This window comes from Macrotis lagotis, chromosome 5 (assembly GCF_037893015.1).
Source record: "Macrotis lagotis isolate mMagLag1 chromosome 5, bilby.v1.9.chrom.fasta, whole genome shotgun sequence".
Classification (NCBI taxonomy): domain Eukaryota; kingdom Metazoa; phylum Chordata; class Mammalia; order Peramelemorphia; family Peramelidae; genus Macrotis; species Macrotis lagotis.
Window position 1 is genome coordinate 14,336,950 of NC_133662.1, and position 24,400 is coordinate 14,361,349.

The following is a 24,400-nucleotide window of genomic DNA, read 5'->3' on the forward strand; positions in this document are numbered from 1 at the left end:
AAGTCCTCAATTCCAGAGCCAATGATCTTTTAACATTGTTTCTCCTACCTATTTACCCTAGTGTGAAGAGATTTTTCTCAATATTAGATCAAGGACAATCCGATGATTTCTTTATTCCTTTACCAAACTCTATAATTTACACAACAAAGGTTTCCTATGTCTCTCTTTTGAAATAGGTGACCTGGGGGTGATTAGGTGGTGTAGTGGATAGAGCACTGGCCTTGGAGTCAGGAGTACCTGATTCAAATCCAGCCTCAGACACTTAATAATTACCTAGCTGTGTGGCCTTGGGCAAGTCATTTAACCACATTTGCCTTGCTAAAAACCTTTAAAAAAAATAAAATAATAAAATAAAAAGAAATAGGTAACCTGGTTTTGGAGTTAGGCTATAAGTTTTAGAGAAAGTACATACCTGCATTCCTATAGAAAGTTCCTCATTAGAAACTTCTGACATCAATGAAATCACAAGTCTGATCCAAAAAAGCCCCATATATGTAAATCATTAGAAAGAGTTGTAGGACAGACTTGGATGGAGTCATTTTGTTGTGTAATCAAATTTTTTAGTCACATCTGACTCTTCATCACTCCATTTTGGTTTTTCTTGGCAGAGATATTGAAATGGTTTGTCATTTCCTTCTCCTGCTCATTTTACAGGTGAGAAAACTGAAACAGTGTTAAATGTCTTGCCCAGGGTCACCCAGCTAATAAATATCGGAGACTGGATTTTTGAACTCAGAAAGATGAGTCTTTCTGACTCCAGGCCTGGCACTCTATTTACAATGGTGCCACCTACTTGTTCCTTAGAGATCATCTAGTCGAACTCTATTCTCTCATTTTACAGAAGAAAAAGTTAAGATTCAGAAGGGGAAAAGTAATTTGCTCAGGCTTATATGAGTAGTATGCAGCAGTGTTAATATTTGTAATGAGCTGCTATCACTTCTGTTCCAGTGGTCTTTCCAGTATATTGAAAAATATACTAATGGTAGAGTAGAAAGAGTGCTAGACATGGAGTCAGCAAGATCTGAATTTGAATCCTACCTTAGGTATTTACTCTCCATGTGTCCTTGGCAAGTCATTTAACTTTTATTTCTCTCCATTTCCTCAACTGTAAAATGGGGGTCATTCCAGTAGCTCCCTTATGGGGGGTTATAAAAATCAAATGAAATAACCTTTGTTTAAAAAAAAGTATTAAATATTTGTTTTAAAAAAAGCAGCATAGTGCCTAGTGAATAATAGGAGCTATATAAATATTCTCTTTTTAACCTCAGTTAAGACAGAGATAATAATAATAATAATAATAATAATAATAATAATAATTTCTTTATCACAGGGTTGTTGTGAGAATCAAATGAGATAACATATAAAGTGACTTGTATATATTAAAGGAACTTCTGATTTCTAGTTACACTTACACTGTTCCTAAAAATCTACCTTAGAATTGATTCGAAATCGTTACATTGACCTAGAGTTGTGAATTCCTGAGAATTGCTAGTGTAGCCATCCTTTCTTTGAGTAGGACTGGGATCTGACTACTAGCATATTGTTGACAATCTTACCTAACCAAATGTTTAAGAAAACAGACTGAGAAGCAATTGTAGGTTCTGGAAACAGTATAGATTGTTTCTTGGGGGAAGGACATCGTTCTTAAATGTTAGATGGAGAAAAGTCATATCTAAATTCAGAATTCAGAATTCACACTAGAGAATCTCTTGCAACTGGCAAAATGCTGCTCCTGGGAAAACTGGTGGGTGGCTAGAGACCTCTGACTGTTGGGTAAAAGTTGATGAATGACCTCAGTAACAGCAAGTTCCTGAATTCCTACAACATTGGAGCATTTCAGGAACAATTGTGATATGGAGAACTTTACAGTAATATTATATATTACAAGTTCTTTTGCCTTGAAAAATAAGACTTCTCCAACATTAGAAAAGGAAAAGAAAAAAATGACAGAGGGCTTTTTTTAGCCTTAGCTGAATATAACATTATTAGGTAGCTGAATGAGAGCTGTATTTGGTCACTAAGGGTCAACTAATGGAAAGTCATGACAGATACCCTAGATTGAAGAGGCAGTCTTGTGGGAGCAATGAATAGACTCACTGCTGGGAGAAGAGGAAACTTTAGGAGGGAGAGGGAGAAGGGAAGGAGGGAGGGGGAGAAAGAAACTGAAATGGAGAGAGAGACAGAGACAGAGAGACAGAGACAGAGAGACAGAGAGACAGAGAGAGACAGAGAAAGAGAGAATTAGGTTGCATATTAGAATATTCTGATTCAATTCTGTTTTTCTTACTTGGTTTTTCAAAATTTCTATGTTTTTCTTGAAACTTTGATAAAACTTGTCTTCTTTCATTCTGTGTATGCTTACTTAGGAAGAAAGAAGACTTCAAGATTGTGGATGAGAGTGGTAGTGTCAAGAACTTCTTGAAGGATTGCATGTATCATTGCTACCTGTGTATGCACCAGAAGCCTTTTTTTGTGTATATATTCAAGACATACTCTAAACTCCTGTCTTTCCACGTTCATTTCATTTAGATCAATAAGAATTTTCATCATCCCAAAGTTCTCATGCACAATTCTCAATTCTTTTGATTCAATAGTTGTGGAAAGAATAAAAAAAATGCTTTGCCTCTACTAAGCTTTTAATAAATGTTTTGTCATTTATTGCTTCATTCTTGTGGAAAGCAAGATGGTGTGAAGGTGCTCAAAAGACAAAACAAGGTCCCTAAGTTTATGTTACTATTTATCTTCTAGTTCCTACCTTTAGACACCCATAATAGAGTAAGACAGGAAAAACATTTTAAAAAACCAGAAAGCTTATGAACACATAAAAAGAAGTATGTATACAAGTGAAAAAAATTTCTTAAGTCTAGACTTATAAGCTCATCTGATACCAATTAGTAATTCACTCCTCTGTTACTACACCAAACTGACTCTCTGAAAATTAACCTAGAAAAAGCAAATCAAGAAGGACATGGGAACAGAGTAATTTGAATTGGTGGGGTTAGTACAGAGGAGAGCTTTGAGAGAGTAGAGGATTCCATATGAAATGGTTTTCCTTGATCTTTCTTGCATCAGCTGATAAAATATAATTGACCTAGGTGCAGTAATGGACATTGAAACATTCCAACCTGATGAAGAATGGGGAAATCAATTCTTTCCAAATCATGTCAAGAATGTTTGACTAGGCCTCAATACAAGGTAGCTATTAAAGAGAGTCTAGCAAAAATCTGTCTCAGAAGACCGTGCCCACAATCCCTGCATGGGCGTTCTCAGGAACATTTTCCCTCCTTATATTCTAGAACCCCCAATAAACACTCAGGGGGCAATGCATGTATTTTAGATGTGTTTGTGCGTTTGTGTGTATGTGTGTGTGTGTGTGTGTGTGTGTGTGTGTGTGTATGTGTGTGTGTGGTGTGGTGTATGTTTTCCATCTTGTGCTGATGGCAGCTGAGTATTTATAGCTCAGATCTAGAGAGCCGTTCTCACGTGGTTGCAGAAAATTAAAACCTCATGTGGATTTTGTTTTGTTTTCTTTTTCTGCCTTTGCCATTGCAAAGTTCTCCCAGTTCCTAAACCCTTGTTGTTGTAACCAGAGCTCCACTGTGCCTTGCTGTGATTGCAAGGTTATATAAATCCAGTGTTCCAGGGGAAAGGACTTATTCTTTTTGGGTCAGTCCACAGAGTAAAAGGTGGCATTTGGCACAGTGGATAGAGCAGCACAGTGGATAGAGCACTGGCCTTGGAGTCAGGAGTACCTGAGTTCAAATCTAACCTCAGACACTTAATAATTACCTAGCTGTGTGGCTTTGGGCAAGCCACTTAACCCCATTGCCTTACAAAAAAAAAAAAACCTTAAAAAAAAGGTGGCATTTCTCTTGAATATTACAGTGATGGTACAGAATCCTTGATGTTAAAGGTCCTTAATAATATATGTCTAAGGGAGAGATGTACTTGGCAACTAAGGGTGAACTTGGGGAAATTTTTCCTGATTAAACTCTCCTTGATGCTGAGAATCTTCTCAGCAATTTGTTTTTAACTAGACCCATGATTTCATCAGTATAGAGAATTCCTGGTGAGAGTCATCTTCCACCAATGTAAATGGGCACCATCTCTGCAACTTAGCAGACCTAGATTTGCCTGGGTATCTGAATGATTTGCTAGGATCACACAACCAAGATGTGTGAGAAAGAGGCCTTAGACCTGGTTCTTCCTTACTCAGAGACCAGATCTCTATCTTCTATGACACATAGCCTCTCTTAGCAATATGGACTCTAATAATGTTATTTTGCTTTACTCTTGTTATTGTGGTTTTATATTCTTAATTATTTTTTTCTTCACCAATGAGTATATTTTATTTCTTTTATTAGACTGAGGGTTCCTTGAGGGTTGGAACTGTATCTGTCACTTTACATTGTTAAGTCCTAAGAGATGGTAGGAAATGCCTCCTCTTCCCTCCATGGAATTTCACAATTAGAGAGGTTTCATATAAGGAAGGGATTGGCTGAACTGCCATTTTCAGGGCTACTAAAGATAAGGTCTATTCTTTTTTTTTTTGATTGGTCAGAGTGAGGCATGTAGAAACCATCATTCATTCAATCAATTAATAGTCAAGAAATATTCATTAAACTATTTTTTCTCGGACTAGAGATACATGTGTGTAAAAAGAAAAGAAAGAAACAATCTGTACTCACAAGGAGTTCAGATTCTAATGGGGAAGATAAGTAAACACATACACACATATGTAAACAGGAAAAATATAAAATAGTTTGATAGTTTGCAAGACAGGACATTTCACTTTGACGAAATCAGGAAAAGCACAAGAGAGTACTAGATTTTATTTTAAAAGAAGAAAAGAACATAAAGAGGCATAAAGAGAGAGTGCTGTCCAATAATGTAGGATAGTCAGTGCTAAGGCATGAAAACAGGAGACAGTATAGAGAACAGAAAGAAGGTCTCTCTCTTTTAATCAGTAAGCAAAATTCATGATTTAATTTTCAGTTTCAGGTAGAGCACCATGAGAGTAGAAAGAGACTAGTACTAAAGAAATATGACATTTTTTCTAGTTAATAATATTTGTTTTTTCCAATTACATGTAAAGATAGTTTTTAACATTCATCTTTGTGAAATTATGAATTCCAAATTTTTCTCCTTCCCTTCCTTTCTTCCTTCCTCTCCAAGGCAGTAAGTAATCTAATATAGGCTATCTATCTCTAGTTATATTAAACATAAGATAAATGACATATTACCAAAAAGCTGGGGGAGGGGGAGAAGAAGGTTAGGGATAAGGCATTGATAAAGAAAATTGACTTTGTCAGATTAACACTTTCAGTAGATAGTACATTCTTCCAATTATTATCCCCAAGATTATCAATGCATCCCTGACTGTATTTTTCCCTTTCAAAGACTGGAATTGCTTTTACTTATCTTCTTTAGTCTACTCCTTTTTGTTCTAATTTTTGGGGGGCTAGAAATTTAGAACACTGTTTCTGTAATCAGAGAACGGTTTTCAAATCCCATTTCTGAAATTTTCTATCAGTTGGGCCTTGGGCTAATCACTTAGACTATTGGTTCTAGTTTCTTCATCTATAAAACAAGAGGGTTATTGTTCAGTCATTTCAGATGTGTCTGACTCTTTGTGACCCCCTTTCGGGTTTTTTTTATTTGACATTTCCTTCTCCAACTCATTTTACAGATGAGAAAACTGAGACAAGCAGGGTTAAGAGACTTGCCCATTACCACAGAACTAGTAGGTGTCTGAGGTCAGATTTGAACCCAAAGTTTCCTGAGTTGAGACCTGGTGCTCTAGCTACTGCTCCACCTAGTTGCCCACAGAGTTGGACTAGATAGCCCCCAAGGTCCATTGCAGCTCTGGATCTATGATCCTAATGATTTACATTCCTTGGAGACTTGAAGATAATGATCTAGTCACCAGCCTTCTCTGCCTGAGTGGAATGCTCCAAGTTTCTATGATACAATAACAAGCTCTATTGCTTTTAAATTTGACAACCTTCCTTTATTCCTTTGGCTTTCCCCTCTCCACATTTCTTTCTGCCACCCTCTTTCCATCCTTGATTCTCTTCCTGTAAATCTAGAAGGTTTTCAGAACTGTGGTGGAGGCAGTAATTCATTAACCTTTGTCCTGTTTCCAAGAATCTTCAAATATAAGATTTCCTCAAAGAAAAGCCAAGCATTCCTGGGGAAAGTGTGTGTCACTATGAGAGAAGGAGAATTCCTCACATTGGGAAATTGGGTCACAGTCCTGTCCAGAAAAATCAATACAGGTTTCAGAGATACATGGAGAGTGAGTATCCTAAAAGGATTGGAACTCATTGACACGAATGTTGACCACCTTTTTCACATATTACAAACAGGGTAACTCAGCTTCCCAGTTCATTTGAAGATAACATGCAGATAACATCTTGCTTTCAATACAGAATACAGATTTGTGTTTGATGGTTTTCCTAACTGCTCCTGTGAGTCTTCTTATTCCTTTGGACTAATGCAAAAAAAGGCATAGAATAATCTCTTCCCAATCTAGCAGAAGAAGACAGATTCTGTACTCAGAGATCCCATTCTAATGGGATATGAATAAACTCTACTCTTGGAGATACATAGATCTCACTATAAATTAGGTCTAGGTCTTTTGAAGAACATTAAAAAACATCCAGTAAACTACTTAGACAACACATACAAAGCAAATTAGCAAACAAATTAATGATTGACAAGTGTGTAAGGTGAGCAATAATCAAGGAAAGCTTTAAAATAAAACTGGGTTTATCAGACACTTAAAACTGGGTTTACCAGACACTAAGAATTAGTAGAGAGAAGAGATTATGTCAGATCAAATGAAAAGACACAACTCAATTTGTTAATAAAAGAGATTTATAGAACCATTGTATCACTGGAGGCAGGGAATTATATTGCTTTCCTGCAAGTCTTTAGAGACTGAAAGCATTTTTACTCGTTAAGCATAGGGTTTTGAGGTCCAACTCTCAGGATTTCTTTTTTGTAATATCAGGACACATTTCTTCTTTGGCTGCACTTTGGCTTCCCAATTTGTAGAGAGTACAACTCTGATGAGTTAGTCACTTTGTTTAAATGTCAAATATAAGCTTGTCTTAAAGACTATTTTACAGAGAACTCATATATTACAGATTCTCACAGAAGTGATACAAGAACACTCTCAAGGTCTTTCTGAAGAACTTTGGTATTGATTGTGTGACATGGAGACATTGGTAAAGTATTGCCCAGAATGGTAGAACTGCATCAAAGAAGGTTCTATGCTCCAGGGGCAAAATAGAATTGAAGTAGTTCAAAAGAAATATGATATGTATAGTGTTAAAGAATCTACTCCAATTGTTCATATAGACAATTTATGCTCCAATTATGATAGCATATTCTGAGTTTGTATTAACTATAGCAGAGTATTCTGAGTTCATATTATACTAACATAGTAATGAAGGATAGCAATTAATCAACTAACCAATCAACTAATTTCCCAATCTTTGAAATTAGACTTTTCATGCTTACCTATCTCCTTGTTATCAGTCAAAAAATTAAAATGCAATTATTCAGCATCTATTATGTCACAAGTTTTAGGTCACAATGACTGAGGAGACAAAGAGATGGAATGGTCCCTGCCTACAGTTTATATTCTATCAGTTGAAGCACAATATATTCATATAAGTGTAAACAAAAATATGTGCAAAGTCAATATGAGCTAATTTTAGGGGAAAGCATTAATAGTTGAGGGACTCAGAAAAGGTTTCCTGTAGGAATAGGAGTTTGAGAGGAGCTTTTAAAAAAGCTGGGAATTTTAAGAGGCAAAGACAAAGCAAAGGAGACAGTGAAAAGGCTTGGAGACAAGAGGAGGAAGGAATAACAAGAACATGAATTTGCTTGAAATATAGAGTATCTGAAGGAGAGTCATATATAATAAATCTTGAAAGATCATATTGCAGACCTGCTGACTTGGGGGTACTAGAGAATTATTTTTCACTGAAAAGTTCCAACTCTGGACTCACACAGACTAGGTTCAATTCTGGGGGAACCTTAGGATTTTCCATGTTGTCACTGATAGATTATACACCCTTTCAGAAGAGAAACTTGGGAAGCAATGATTTAAATAAAGCTTAGACTTGACTCATTTTAGGGACTTCCCAAAAGAACTTAACAGTGTCCTTTCTAGAAATAAACTCAATTCCCAAAGGGCAGCTATTACACGGATAATTATTTCTTTCTCTACAAAAGAAATGCTTGAAACATAATGGGATTCCTAAGTAACATTGGCAAATATGCATTTAATTAACCATACTCTTATTATAGAATCCCAGGTGATTGTTACTTAAAACATCAAACCCTAAAATCCTCTGAGGGATTGCTGAACAACTATTTTTTGACTTTACTTTGACTCTGTACAGTCCAACTCACTTAAGGTTCATATCTTCTGGAAAACAGAGTCTGTCTTGGGTTTGACTCTTGTGACTAGTCATCTTCTCTTCTGAGAAAAACCATAGTAGTTGCAGAGATTCTGTATGCCCCACAGGGCTACTGACCCCACCTAAGGGCGCAAAATCACCGAGGCAACCACAGACTCAAAAGGTTTGTCTCTCAGGATTGCTGTTCATTCAACTATTTTTCAGGAAAGAAATAAAAGAGGAGCCAGAGATTTAAGGTCCATTCTCAGGCTCTCCCAGACAACCCCATGATCTTGATGCCATGTATGAATAGTTGATATAGTGCCAAGGGTGAGGGAGGGGAAGAATAAATCCCATCCTGTTCCTTACATAGAAGTATAATGGGGGGCTTTTCATTGAGTGCCAAGAATTTGGAAGAAAGGAAGAGAATTATAACAGATGTTGTCCCTACCTTTAAATTCTACTGCATAGGTAACTCTTTCTGTTCACTGGTTAGTCCTCTGACAGAAATTCTCACCCACCCCCTGGTCCAATATTGATTACCTCTGTCATGGGGATGGAGAGAAATGGCATACTAGTATGAACCAGAAGTCTCAGGTTGTGCCTGTCCTTTATCATCAAAAGTAACCTGAGTGCAGATCCATCATGTATTAGTCCCAGTTGCATTGTCCTCTTGTCTAAGTATTTGCTATCCTCAGCAAATCAATTTGGGGACATTTGACACATTTGTCTACCTGAGGAGTCTCAAGTATCTTCTATTAGAATGCTTCAACCCTATTCTCCAAAATGTCTCATCAAAGTTCATGTTGCAGTTCATTTTTCTTCTAATATTTTATTTTGAATTTGACATACATCAACAAACATGAACATTCCATGTATTATATAGAATATATAAAATATATAGAGAGAATATATTTCTAGAAATAAAAATATATAGAGAAATATGGAATATATTTAGAAAATATATTGAAATATAGATTTTTATATAGAGAGAAAAGACTATATGGAAAATATAATATATAGAAAAAATTCCATAGACCATGTATCACAATTATGTATAGCTTTCTATAGATATAGACACAATTCTAATAATCCTATTTGTTTATTCCACTTTGAACTTGCTTATGCCTATCTATTTTATAAATATTTCATTACTGTTCTTTCTTTTCTTTTTGCTATCACTATCATTCCCCTCATCTTTCAAAATTATCCATCTAGTACAACTCTTTCCCCCTTTTTTAAAAAAAATATTTTTGGCAATGGGGTTAAGTGACTTGCCCAAGGTCACATAGCTAGGCAATTATTAAGTATTTGAGGTTAGATCTGAACTCAGGTCCTCTTGATTCCAGGGCCAGTATTCTATCCACTGTGCCACCTAGCTGCCCCAACTCTTTCTCCTTTCAAAAAAAATTCCCACAAATATCCACCTTTGTATAAAAAATATATTCAAGTAAAACAGATCCACAAATTGATAATTTAATAACTAACATTGCTTTCAAAAGTGTCTGGTATTGTGCTAAGTGCTTTATTAGTTATTATCTCATTTGAGCCTCACAACAATGCTAGGAGGTTATTGGTATTATCCTCATTTTACAGATGAAGAATCTGAGGCAAACAGAGGTTAAGTGACTTGCCAAGGGTCATATACTCAGCACTCTATTGACTGCACTTCTTAACTGCCCCAAAATCATGACTCCTTGAGGGAGATAGAATTCATCATTGCACTTCTGGAATTGACTGGAGATTCTTTATTCTTTTAAAGTTGTTTTTTCTCAATAATATTGGAATTATTTTATAAACTGTCCTGGTTCTACTTATTCTTCCCTTTGATTCAGTTCATAACAAATTTCAAAATTCTCTGAATCAATCTATCATTTCTTACATGCCATTTCCCAATACTTGGGATCCTGTTTGTTTCAAGTTCTTTGCTACAACAAAAAGTATATTTATTTTTAACAATCAGGTCCTTTTCCTCTTTTGAGATCTCTTTGAGGATACAAATTCCCAAGGTGGGTAAAGGATCTGAATAACATAAAGACATTTGGATTTTAACTCCGATTGCTTTCCAGAATGATTGAGCCAAATGATAGCTCTACCAACATTATCTGTCCTCCCACAGCCCATGCAATAGCTATAACTTTTCACTTTTGTCATTTACTAATCTGATGATTTTAAAGTGAAACTTCAGAAATTTTTGATTTGCATTTCTCTTATTATTGTTGATTTGGAGAATTTTTTCATATTGTTATGGATATCTTAAATTTCTTCTTTAAAGAACTGGCTATTTCTATCCTTTGACCATGATGGAACTGTTCTTTTTTTTTTTAAATGTTATTTTAGTTTAATTTTGCCAATTACATGCAAAAACAATTTCAATATTCATCTTTTTGTAAGCTTTTTGAGTTCCACATTTTTCAACCTCCCTTCTTTTCCTTACCTCTCCCCAGACAATGAGTAATATGATACAGGTTATACATGTTACAATCATCTTTAACATATTTACATATTAGTTATGTTGTGAAGGAAGAATTGGAATCAAAGGGGGAGAAACCATGAGAAAGAGGAAAAAATATAAAACAAGTTTTAAAAACTGAAAATAATATACTTTGGTCTGCATTCAGACTCCACAGTTTTTCCTCTTAGTATTGTGATGGATTTTCCCTCACAAGTCTTTTAGAATTGTCCTTGGTCATTGAACTACTGAGAGGAACTAAGTCCATCATAGATGATCATCACACGATGTTTTCCTGGTTCTGCTCACTTCACTCAGCATCAGTACATACAAATTTTCCCAGGCTTTTCTGAAGTCTGCCTGCTCATGATTTCTTAGAGAAGTACTCTATCATACTCAATCACCATAATTTCTTCAACCCCCAATGATGAGCACAGTCTCAACTTCAATTCTTTGGATCTTTTCTCCCCTTTCTATGATTTCTTTGGGATACAGACTAAGTAGTGGTATTGCTGAATTAAAGGGTATTCACAGTTTTATTGCCCTTTGGACATAGTTCCAAATGGCTCTTCAGAAAAATTGGATCAATTTTCAACTCCACCAGAAGTCCATTAGTGTCCAAGTTTTGCCACATACCCTTCAACATTTATTATTTCCTTTTACTGTTATATTAGCAAATCTGAAAGGTATGAGGTAGTACCTCAGAGTTGTTCTAATTTGTAGTTTTCTAATCAATAATTATTTGGAACATTTTTTATATGACTACAAATAGTTTTAATTTCTTTGCATCTGAAAACTTCCTATTCACATTGTTTGACTATCTATTAATTGGAGAATGACTTGTATACTTTTTAAAAATTTTTTTCATTTAAGACAATGGGATTAAGAGTGACTTGCCCAAAGTCACATAGCTAGGCAATTATTAAGTGTCTGAGGTCAAGTTTGAACTCAGGTCCTCCTGACTACATGGCTGTTGCTCTATCCACTGTGTCACCTAGCTGCCCCCAATGACTTGTATTCTTATAAATTCAACTCAGTTCTCTATATATTTTAGAAATGATACCTTTATCAGAAACACTGACTTTGAAAATTGTTTCTAATCTTGGTTGCATTGGTTTTACTTATGCAGAACCTTTTTTGATTTAACATAATCAAGATTATCCATTTTGTATTTTATATTGTTCTCTGTCTCTTGGTTGGCCATAATTTCTTTCCCTCTCCAGAGATCTGATAAACTATTACTTATTCTTCTAATTGGCTTATGGTATCACCTTTATATCTAAATGCTGTACCTATTTTGACTTTATCTTGGTATAGATTGTGAATGGTCTATACCTAGTTTCTGCTATACTATTTTCCAGTTTTCCCAGAAGTTTTTGTCAAATGAGATCCCAGAACACAGAGTTCTCTCTTCAGGCATTGGGGAATTGGTTTTTACTGAAAGCTGTCCTGAGTACAAATCCCTCCTTGGATTCCTCTGCACATAGGGCAATTTGTGATTTCCTTAACAAACCCCCTATTATTGGATGGGACAATCTAGGTAGAGTTGTAGACATAAACCTCTCCTGGGGTTTTTGCATCACATAGGACCAATAATGTGCTGGAGCAAGCTTGGATTAGCTCTTCACAATTGATCATTATATTTTTAGTATGAGAATTTACACCTCAAAAATTGGTAAACATTATGAATCAGATCATCATTTATTGTTTTGGTGATTATCTAGACTTACAGAAGTGATGGAAAAATTGATGATGGAGCTTAAACTTAAAAGTGTGTCATCGGTACTTTTTTTCCTAGAGATCAATTTATTAAACAGTAAATGCCTACAAAATTTCATAAAGCATTCTGAATGGAAGTCTAAACTCACCTAGTAATGGAATAAACAATCTAGTTTTTTTTAAAAAGAATGCAAACAAAAACTGGAACAAAGGAGATGTCCATTAATTAGTAAATGGCTGAGTAGCTTATACCTAATGGAGTATGATTTTACGGTAAGGGATAGTGAGAGGTGCAATTCTAAAGAAACGGAAAAACATATCAACTGATACAGAATGAAATGAATGGAACTAGGAGAACAATTTATACACCAACAATGTTGTAAAGAAAAACAACTTTGACAGACTCAAGAAATTTGATGAGTGCAATGACCTACCACACATCCAGAGGGCTGATAAGAAATCATGCTAGCCATCTCCTGGCAGGTAAACTTACAGTGCAGAATAGGATATGCATCTTTGCACATGACAAATGTATGTTTTTTCTACCTTGCAATTTTGTTATCAAAATTTGAGTGTTTTCATTTGAGGGTGAGTAATTCAAGGGATGAGGTTAGGTATATAGCTTATAGAGCTTATAGGGTGACCAAAAAAAATGAAAGGAAAGAATGAAAAGAGTGTCATAGCAGCAATTTTTTAAAAATGCAAAGAAGAGAACTGAAGATATTTGGAAGAATCACAGGTAGGCAGGACAGCTTTGAAAAGAACATATTGAGGTTATTATGTATTATTAAAGGCAAGTTGTATATAAGGGAGATATGTTTTCACAACAATCTGCTTTTTTCTGTTCTACTTTATATATTGAGTTTTTCATAAATATGTATATATATGTGTGTGTGTGTGTGTGTGTGTGTGTGTGTGTGTGTGTATGATTTTGGTCTTCCAATTAAAAATAAAATAAGATTTAATTTTTTAAAAGAATGCGAACTCAGATGATCCTTGAACATGTTTGAGTTTCCAAAAAAAAGGAATTAAGCCTTTGAAGTTGATTTGAATAAAATCCTGGAGAGGGTCTTCATGGTAACAATTTCACAAGTGAGTTGACTAAGGCATCCTCTCCCATTAAGGTGCATCTGATTTGAATTCACATTCAGGTTTAGACCTAGAGGAGTATGACCTCTAAAAAAGGAATCAGACTCTTATTCCTTTCTCTGTCTCACTATCCTTGACTACCCAAAGTAGAATTATGGGGATAATACCTTAAATAAAGCTTAGGTTTGGCTATATCTAGTGCCTCCTCAAAATAGATTAATAGAATTCTTTTTAGAAAAGTTTTTAATATAGAATATACTACACAAAGAATGGGATTGAAATTTATATCCTTTCCTAAAGAAACACAAAAGACTCATAAACAAAGTATAAAAAAGCTGATGGTTCATATTATAATTTCCTGGAAGGTTGATACTTCAAGTAATATAACATGAAATATTTTGCAGGACTGCTGAATAGTCATTTCAATTTTATCTCACCACAATCCTTACTCAAGGTCTGTATTATATGCAGGGATGTGCAGTGGGGTCCATGATTAAGGAGCCATGAACAGTACCAAATCAGTTTGTGAGGAATCACTGCTGTCTCACCTCCCATCTTTCCCTATATTTAAGGCTAAAATTTGAAAATTCAATTGTTTTTGTCTATAACAACAATTGGAATCATACATAAATTGCAAATATCACAGATCAGTGAGCAAGCATTAATATTTATTTTATTTTATCAATTTTTTTTATTTTTCATGTCTGTCCTCTGTCTCTCCTGACTGCACATCCTTGATTTTATTTCAGTCCAGACCAGACTTGCTGGTCATTTTCTCCTTTAAGAAGAATATTGTTGAAAATGTTAGTTACTGGATGTCTAGATGACTTTGGACTGTTACTGTTAAGACACCTGTGCTGAGAAAAAGAAACACTCAAAAAAGAGGCAGCCAGAGACTTGAGGTCCAGCCTCACTCAGACTCATTTAAACAAGCATATAATCTTGCTGCCCTGGGCAAGCAGTTGCTATAATTACCAAGGGAGGAGGGGAAAAAAGAAATCTCCTCAATTCCTGTGAAGACCAAGTAAAAGCTGACAGAGACTCAAACCTCATATTAAGAGAGCAAGAGGAAAAAGAGTTTTCTTTAGAATCTACTGAGTGGAAGGGTGGAGCCTGGATGACAGAGCAGAGGCAGAAATTCACCTGAACTCTCAGAATTTCCCCTAAATATTGCTTTGGCTGCATCCCATAAATTTTAATGAAGTTATTGATTTTTTCTATGATTTTTTCTTTGTCCCACTCATTCTTTAGGAATAGATTTGCTACTGCTATTTCATGATATTTGAAGTGTTTCTTTCTGATTGCTTGCAATATTTTTGACTTGATGTGGGAGTTCTAGAATTTGGTTATAATATTCCTGGGAGCTTTCCTTTGGGGATCTCTTCAGGAGGTGATCAGTGGATTATTTCAATTGCAATTTTTACCCTCTGGTTCTAGGATATCAGGGCAGTTTTCCTTAGTAATTCTTGACTGGTGGAAATAATTAACAAGTTCAGCAAAGTTGCATGATAAATAAACTCATATAAACTACCATTTTTATATATTATCAACAAATTCTATCTGGAAGAGATAGATTCTATTTAAAATAACTACAGACAATATAAAATACTTGGGAGTCTACCTGTCAAGACATACCTAAAAATTATATGAACAGTATTACAATATAATTTTCACACAAATAAAGTCAGATCCACACAACTGGAGAAATATTTATTTAAGGGCTGGCCCAATATAATGAAAATGACAGTTCTACCTAAACTAATTTACTTATTCAGTGACATGTTAATCAAACTACTAAAATATTTCATAGAGCAAGAAAAAATATTAATAAAATCCATCTGGAAGAAGAAAAGTTCAAGAATATTAATAGAATCAATAAAAATAATGAGGAAAGTAACCTAGCAGTGCCAGATTTCAAATTGTATTATAAAGTATTAATCATCAAAACAATCTGGTACTGCCTAATGAATAGAAGAAAGGATCAGTGGAATAGATTTGGTACACAGTACACTGCAATAAATGGCCATAGATATCTAGTGCTGATAAAATCAAATAGTCAAGCTTTTGGGACAAGAACTCACTGTGTGAAAAAATTGCTAGGAAAACTGCAAAACAGTTTGGCAGAAACTAGGTACACTCTGTACACTAAAATAAGGTCAAATGGGTTTATGATTAAGACATAAAGGATGATAACATAAACAAATTAAGGGAACATGAAAAAATTTAGCTGTCAGATCTATATAGAAGGGGTGTATTTATGACAAAATATAGAGATAATGATGGGAAATAAAATGGATAATTTTGAATACCATAAATTAAAAAGGTTTTGTACAAATAAAAGCCAATTAAGCCAAGATTAGAAGGAAAGCAGAAAGTTAGGGAAAATTTTTATAGCAAGTTTTTTTTTCCTGATAAAGTTCCCACTTCTAAGTTCCCATATATATATATATAGAGAGAGAGAGAGAACTTAGTGAAATTTATAAAAATAGAAGTTATTCCACAATTGATAAATGGTCAAGGGGATGAACAGGCAATTTATATAAGAAGAAATCAAAGCTTTCTATAGTCATATAAAAATGCTCTAAATCACTTTTGATAAGAGTAATGCAAATTAAAACTACTCTGAGTTTCTACTTTATACCTATTAGATTAGGTAATATGACAGAAAAGGAAAATGACAAATATTGTATGGTGTGTGGAAAAATTGGGACACTAGTGTGCACTGTTGGTAGAGTTGAGAACTCATCCAACTATTTTGGAGAGCAATTTGGAATTATGTCCAAAGGGATTTAAATTTGAGTAAACTTTGAACCAGGAATACCACTATTAGGTCTGAATTCCAAAGAGGAAAGAAAAGAACCATATGTTCAAAAATATTTATAGCAGCTATTTTGGTGGTGGCAAAGAATTAGAAATTGAGGGGATGTCCACTAACAGGGGAATGATTGAGTAAATTGTAGTATATTATTGTGATGGAGTACTATTAAGTTATAAAACACGATAAGCAGAATGATTTCAGAAAAACCTGGGAAGATTTTACATGAACTCATTCAAGGTGAAGTAAGCAGAACCAGAAGAACACTGTGCATAGTAACAGCAATGTTGTATAATGATAACCGTTGAATGACTTAAGTATTCTTAGCAATACAATGATCCAAGACAATTCCAAATGATTTATGATGAAAAATGTTATCCACCTCCAGAGAAAAAACTATAATGGTATCTGAACACAGATTGAAGCATTATTATTTTTTTAAACTTTCTTTATTCTTCATGTTTGTTTTTCTTGTTTTTGGTTTGCATTTTCTTTGTAATAGGTATAATATGGAAATATATTTTTATGACTTCATATGATTTCATGTGTATAAACTGTATTAAGTTGCTTGCCTTTTGAAGATGGGGTAAGGAAGAGTATTTAGAATTCTGAATTGTAAAAAATGATTAAAAACTGTTAAATATAGTCAAGAAAATAAATAAAAATAAGAGAAAGAAAAATCAAGTCTATAGAGTGGACTTTGATCCAGCCTCCCATCATAGTGGTGGGAGATAAGCAAAGGTAGCACTTGGGGAACCATTCAGAAGCTTTTCATTGGTTATGCCCTCTATCTCTAAGACAAAACATGTCTCCAAAAAGCATATCTAGGGCCCAGGTTCAACACTTCATGGGAAGGTGGGATTTCTATGGAAAACAATCTAGCTAGAATGCTTCATGTCATTGGAGATGGCAAGATCTTGGGTCTATCTATATAAATGTTCCATGCAATGACCACTGTTACAGTAGGTGGGAAACAAATTGTGGTGGACTTTACAAGACAAAGCTAAGTCTATATCTTAACCTAATCACAAGAAGGAATCACTGAAAGTTCTTAAACAGGGAACCAAAGTGGTCAGTTTTTGGAATATCAGTCAGTGCTTAAATATGCCCTTCCAAGAGTGGGTGTTCCTGAAGGTGAAAATCAACTGTGATTAGTTAACAAGTAATTGAGAGAATGAACTTTATAATGAGATGAGCTTATTTGACTGAAAGTATGGGGGAAGGTGACTCTGATTACTCAGTCTTGGTCAAAGAGATTTATATATTTTCATATCACCCTGTCTAGTGTAATCTAGACAAAAGGGAGAATTCACTTTTACACCAGATCTGAGTAAAACACAATGGGCTGAAATTGATGGATTCATTAATTCACTTAAACTAAAATTTCTTTACCTTTTGAACACATCTGAGTTTTCTCTCTCATTATCAACCCTACATTTCAAAGGCTGCCTGAATAAACTATAAGGACTGATTTCTGAATGAGGAAGTACAAAAGGGGAAAAATTGGTTCTAATTCAATAATTAATTATTAATATGAGAGAAACAATCATTTCTCCCACAGTGAAGGCCGTTATAATTGTATCCAGTGATCTATCAGATCTAGTTTGTATTTAACATGAACTTCAAGGATAGTCATAACTGCTTCTTCTTACTCCTATATATCAATCTTATATGGGCCTTAAGACCCTGTTGTTTAGATTGTCTTCTCTAGATAGATAAATTCTTCTGCCTCTCTTGCTCATCTAACTCTCTCCTGCTTCCAAGCTTTTTCTCAAACTTATTTCTCTTCATATAGAATACCCTTTCCCTTTCCTTCTCTTTAGCTTTTCCCTTTCCTTTTTTTCTAACTGCTTAAAATTCACCTCTTCTGAAAAGTCTTTTATGATTAATTTGACTAATTTTGAGCACTCCTTTTCTGTGTATGTTTTCAATATTTACACACTTAGTTTGAATACCATTCATTTGTTGGAATGTTGCTTTGTATGCATTCTTGATGCTTTCTCCTATTTCCCCAGTTCTCCTGCATAAATCTCATAGCAAGCAAGTTCTTTCTGATGTCTAATCTAAGTCCCTTCTGCTACAATTCAAGGCATTGCTTCTATTTTTGCAAAAGGGTATTTTATTCATGGAAGTATAGAATATTCATGGCATCATTTCAGAGGTTTAGAGAATGTAGTGATACATTTCTAAGGGGAGTAGTGTTCCTTTAATTTTTTTGATTCAATATTTAATGAGCTTATGCTTGCATTCAAAACATCTAGCATTGTCTCTTATACCCAACTACCAGACAGGGCATCTAGGTAAGAAGCAGGGTATCACCTTTGGTTTTTTAGCTTGCAAATATTCATGGTTTCAGTTTCTTACTTTTTTTTAAGTCATGTTTAACATTCTTGTTGCTGTAGTGGAAACTTTTGTTCTTTGGAGAGGCCCAGGGTCAGATTCTGCACTAAAATCTGAACAATTTTTAAGGAGATTTCTTTTACCAGGGAGATTGTACCTTTGATCCAACTGTGGTTGGATTCCATGTTTAAGCCTCCTCAGAACTGCAACACAGAGACATTGAAAACTATAACATTCACTAGAAAGTCTGGAATATTTGATCAAATCCCTACTTAAACTGAATTGTTCTTGAATCTCAACCCCCACTCCCAAGTTCTCCAACTTTCAGGTGAACACTTAGTTAAAGGATTTTTTGGAATGAGATGAAAGCATATGAATCTGAGGTCTGAAAAAAATCCGTGTTACTTTGCCAATGTAGACTTCAGTCCAATGGTCCCTTTATGGTATTAAAAAGGTCACTTGTGGGGTTATTGCATGTCTTGGTCTATAAAAAGTAGTTCAATTTGGAGAGGTGGAGATAGAATTACTTTCCTCTGGGTATTATGTAAGTTTGTATTATTTTCAGGGAAAATTAGAATTTGATGCAAGCAATGAAAAATGAAATCATTTGTAAGGAATAAATTGTCCCTTTCTGACCCACCTTCATCCAGGATGTAGCCTCTGAGTAATTTTTCCAGCAGTGGTTATAGATGTAGATTGGAACAGAATTGAATAGACCTGACTTCTTGTCTTTGCATTGATATTAGCTAACAATGTGATCTTAAGCATACTCCTTCCCATCTCAGGGCCTCAGTTGCCTCCATGTAAAATAAGAGAGTTAGGTTATATAATCTCTATGGTGTGGTGGATAGAGTATTGGGAACCAGAAAGACATCTTTCCAAGTTCAAAATAGTTTCAGACATTATTAGGTGATCCTGGGCAAGTCATATAGCCTGTTTGCCTCAGTTTCTTAACCTGTAAAATGAGTTGGAGAAGGAAATGGCAAACCATTTCAGCATCTTTTGCTAAGAGAACTCCAAAATGGAGAAATGGAAAGTCGGACATGACTAAAACAACTGAACAACAACAAAAAAAGATCTTTTCTAGACTGAGATGCTGGAATTCTATGACCTACCCTCTTTTCCCAACTCCCCTAGTGAATGATTGGGATTAGTACTGTGAATTGTAGCTGTCTTGTGGAACAGAAGGTTTTTCTCCATTTGAGAGTAACTAGACCATATGGAGATATAACCCATAACCTTGGCCTCATTAGCACTGGGATTTAACTAACTGAGCTGACCAGCCCAGACAGAATGTTTAACATACACCAGCTGTGAAAATCACTCTATAATTCTTGCCTGACTACTGGTATTCACCTGCTGGACTGGAAGAGGCACAGTCAGGAGTGGAAAATGGGCAAGAAGAGAACATTGAGAGGAAATGGAGTCTTGGGAGAGTGCAGTGGGCCAGAAAAAAAAAGTGTTAGAGAAAGGACATGGTGAATAGCCCAGGCATTAGGGAGAAATGAATTTGGGGGCAAGAATGTGAAAACCATACTTTGGAAGACAACTTAGATAACAAATTTCTGTTACCAACCTGTGGGCACACTTGCTAGATGCTCAGGTCACTGCTATAAGCCCTCTTCTCTTCTTGTAACGTTAAAAGAATGCTTAACAAAAATGTAACAAACAATATCAGACAAGTTCTGTCAGAGGACCGAGGAGGGAACCAAGAAGGAAACACAAAAGATAGCAATAAAGGTTTATTTTCAAAAAAGAAAAGTTTCAAAAATACTGGACATCATAGGATGTGCATATATGTCTTGTCCTCATCTAGACTCATCTATCTACCTATCTATCTAAGCTATTTTTTTATCTATATGGGGGAAGAGATGGGGGGAAAGGACCATGTGGCATTTTTTACATCTTCCATGGTGCTCTGTGCAGACTCAAATATTTGCAAACTGCTGATATGGCACAGGGCGCCCCAGATTACCTGAATGAAACAGGTGGGAAGGTTGTAAGTGTGGCTAGGTCTGGCTGAGCCTTGTTGGGGAGCGCTTCAAAATTCTCTAACCCTGAGAGGAGTGCTGAAAGATTCAGGGCTCCTGAGTCTGTCTTATGCTGAGTCTGTTCCTTTTCCCTAGAGGAAAGCCTCCTTCCTCCTCCTCCTCCTCCTCCTCCCCGCCCCCCCCCCCCCAGGTCCCCATGGGAGAGCTGTCTCTTTAAGGAGAGGCAGCAGTTTACATAGTATCCAGTCAGTCCTGCCTCCCCCGGCTGTTCTGGGTTAGAGCAGGGACACCGAAGGAGCCAGGGGCGGACGCCACTGGACCGAGTTTGTGTGGGGGGAGCAGGCCTGAGTCCGAGCCCAACAGCCTCACGCATCAATGCCCATGAAGGACCCCCCCATCCCAGCCCTGATCTGTTGCCCTGAGCTTCCGCCCCAGGCCCTGGCTCTTGGACCCAAGATGGCCATTCTTGAGGACTGAGCTCAGGCTCTGTAAAAAGAAACTTGGGAAATGAGCTGGATGAACTTGGTAAGCGAAACCCCCGAGTTGCATCCTCCTTTCTTCTGGAGTGGGAGACTTCAGGTTCCTCGTCTCTGCAGACAGCAGCCCTTTTCTTAATAGAAAGGGGTCTGTGTCGGGGGGACGGGGGGAGTAGTGCAGCCAGGCAAATACAGCGGGGGTGCGGGGCTTTTCCAAGGGTCTGGACTTTGGGGACATCGGGAGTGGGGGAGTAATATGATGCTTGCAACTTCTGATCACCTCACTAAGAGTAACTTTCTACATCCTGACAGGGAATTGTGTTGCTGTGCCGGGACTCTAGTTCTAAAGTCTGTGTGTGTGTGTGTGGGGGGGGGGGGGGTAGGGGTGGAGAATAAAGCACGAAGGTTTTTAAGGGAGTGAAGGGAAGTTAGGAAAGATTGTTTCATTTCTCTCCGGTCTGGGAAAAGGAAATTTGGGCAGGGAGAGCAAAGATTGGAGCAACTACACCGGGCTGAATGTATTTTTACTGTCCTGAGGAGTAAGGCTGGAAGGGTGAAAAGCTGGGGAGACTGGAATTTCAATCTGTTTAGGGAGCTTGAGTGCTAGTTCCTCTCCTAGGGCTTGAGAAGGCAGACAAATTCCCGCCGGCCCCCACCCCAACCCCAAGTTCCATTATCCCTCCTAGTCCCCCCACCCCGTCCCCTATGTCAGAAAGGGGCAGGTATGGCTCATTTGAACTAGGGTCCAGTTTAATATGGTCAATGAGCTTAGTCAATTGTGACCAAGTGGGAGAACTCTTTCAAGCGAAAGGCAACAAAACTTTGAGGTCTCTTAGACCCAGCCAGGAGCGATGCTTCAGTGTCCTAAAGAGGACTGAGGAGCTCTCTAATTCCAGGCTGTGGAAATCTGGGAGATGAGATATGTGAGGAAGATCCCTGCGTCACTGATCTATAGGGAGAATATGATCTCTTGACCTTCCCCATCCCTCCTCATGCTGCTGCTTAGACATGCTCCCCAGTCAAAAAAAAAAAACACCTCAAAATCCATTTCTAGAAGTAACCTGGGGAACAGTTTATGCTGTTTGAATTTTCCTTGAAGGGAAGGAGCACTAGTGACCTCAGCTCTCAGGCTCTCTAATACTCAGTCATTCTGAGAATGTCTTTAGCTGGCTGTGGGAAGGGTGGTTTACCCTAATGTCACCGCGGGCAAACAGCGTGGTACCTTCATCTTCTTTTCTGTTCTTACAGACTATATATAGGGGACTGTATTTAGAGGGGCAGGTAAGAGGTGAAGACCGTGAAAGTTAATGGAGGAATAGAGGAGGATGTGGGGCTCACTTCTTTAGGCACCCTATCTCCCATTCTTCAGGCATAAGATGTTCCCTGCTCTCTAAGTTTGAGTGGAATATTCACTTTAAGTTAGGGAAGCTGAAGGAGCTATGAATCAGGGACTCTAAGTTCTAGTCCCAACTCCCTGCTGACTTTGTGAATCACTGTACCTCTTGGTGTGGGGTAGTCTGGGCAAAAGTAGTTTACCCAGGGAGAATAAGATAGGTCAAGGAACAACCTTCTGTTCTTTCCCTAATATTAGAGATTCTCTGGTTGCCACTGAACCACCAGCTTCTCCATCCAGTCCCAGAGGTCAAGTGGAATGAGAAGCTAGATTATCCCTTGAGCTGAAAACCAAGAAAAGCAATATTTATTACAAAGCCCAACCACTCCTCAAGTTGTCTTGGCTGTGGACACACCACTTGATGCCACTGTTCTTAGAGCCAACACTCTCTCCAGATTCAGATTTTTCTCCAGGCCCCACACCCAACCATTCCCCATGCCTGAAAACAGGGTAATGGAGAACTGCTTTGTCATGGGAATGGAGGCGGTAGGAAATTTAATTAATGCTCCAGACATTAATATTACATGGTTTTTCTGACTTTTGCGTCCTCCTCCTCCTTCTCTTCCTCATCTCCTCCTCTATTTGTTCTTCCTTCTCCTTCTCCCTTCCTACTCTTTTGAGAACCTGGAATGGAACAAGATCTGGTTGCAAGTAAGCCTGGAAATACCCTTTAAGAAAAACTAATAAATGTTGCCTCTCATTCTGCCTCCATTCCACTGAATCTTTCTTTATGGACCCTGGACCCAGCAGTGGTCATACCATTTGGGGAAAGCCCAGCCTTACCATATGTCTGGGTTCAAGACTGTCCTGCAGCTAAATCTATCCTTTGCTTTGTAATCTGAGCCTGCTCCGGTTTCTGCACCACCTGATCGGGTGTCCATGTTTGTTTTGACATCCAGTGTGGTGCATGGGGGGAACAACTACAGTTCCAGATTTCAAAGCAAAAATTTTTTTACAGCAGCCGCCCAAGGCCAGGCCCCTACCAGCTGCTGTGCTCCCATGTTAGCGTTTGCAGTTAATTAAGAAAACAAACCCCAAATCCCTGACAGAGACAGTTTTTTAAATACTGGACAGAGTGGGTTTATGCAAGCTTTTACAGGAGCTGCCTCAGGACAGGACAGGCTGATTGGGGTATTGAGGCCAAGTCAGTGAACTGAAGAGAAGAAGGAACCAAGCCAGTGAGGGAACAAAAGTGGGAAGGGGGTGAACTGGGGAGAAGATCAACATAGAGTCTTTTCAATAGTTTCCTTGGTAGCCATGGGATGGAATGGGAAGGAACGGAATTGGATGTCATGCAATGCCCTTCCTCAGAACAACCCCGAGTGATCTTGGCATTCCTGACAAGGTCCTTGACAAGAGTGCTAGGGGACTCAGGATGTTGCTGATTGTTCCTTCTTGGGGGAGGCAGTTGGGGTTGGGAGTGACCTTTTTTAAAATGAGGAATATATAGATGGATAAAACTAGACCAAAAGAGAGAGAGAGAGCAGAGTAGAGAGAAGTGATTTGAAAGTGATTTGAAAATTTTTCCCTTCAGGTCTGAGTTTTCTTCCCAAGAATTAGATTAGCCCAGGATAAAGAAGGGAATAAAAAGCATGAGATGAGTGATGCTTAAGGGAGAGCTTTAGGTGAACAGTTAAGTTAATCAGTTTGAGCTTCCAGGAGGAAAGCCCTAATAGCTTTTGATTCAGTAGATCTCTTCCTTTGTCCATGC

The 24,400-nt window shown here is 37.1% G+C and overlaps 1 protein-coding gene across 3 annotated transcripts in view; it reads left to right on the top strand.

Moving 5' to 3' along the window:
* Positions 1-24,400, top strand: part of DAAM2 (dishevelled associated activator of morphogenesis 2) — a 146,443-nt gene that overhangs the window by 19,004 nt on the left and 103,039 nt on the right. Inside the window, exon 1 of one of the 3 annotated variants that reach the window (XM_074236856.1) lies at positions 21,032-21,345. The exons of 1 other annotated variant lie outside the window; for it this stretch is intronic. The gene's annotated coding sequence lies outside the window, so the exon portion shown is untranslated. Of the gene's footprint in view, positions 1-21,031; positions 21,346-24,400 lie in introns of those variants that run through there. One more of the 3 variants, XM_074236858.1, reaches the window with a different exon arrangement.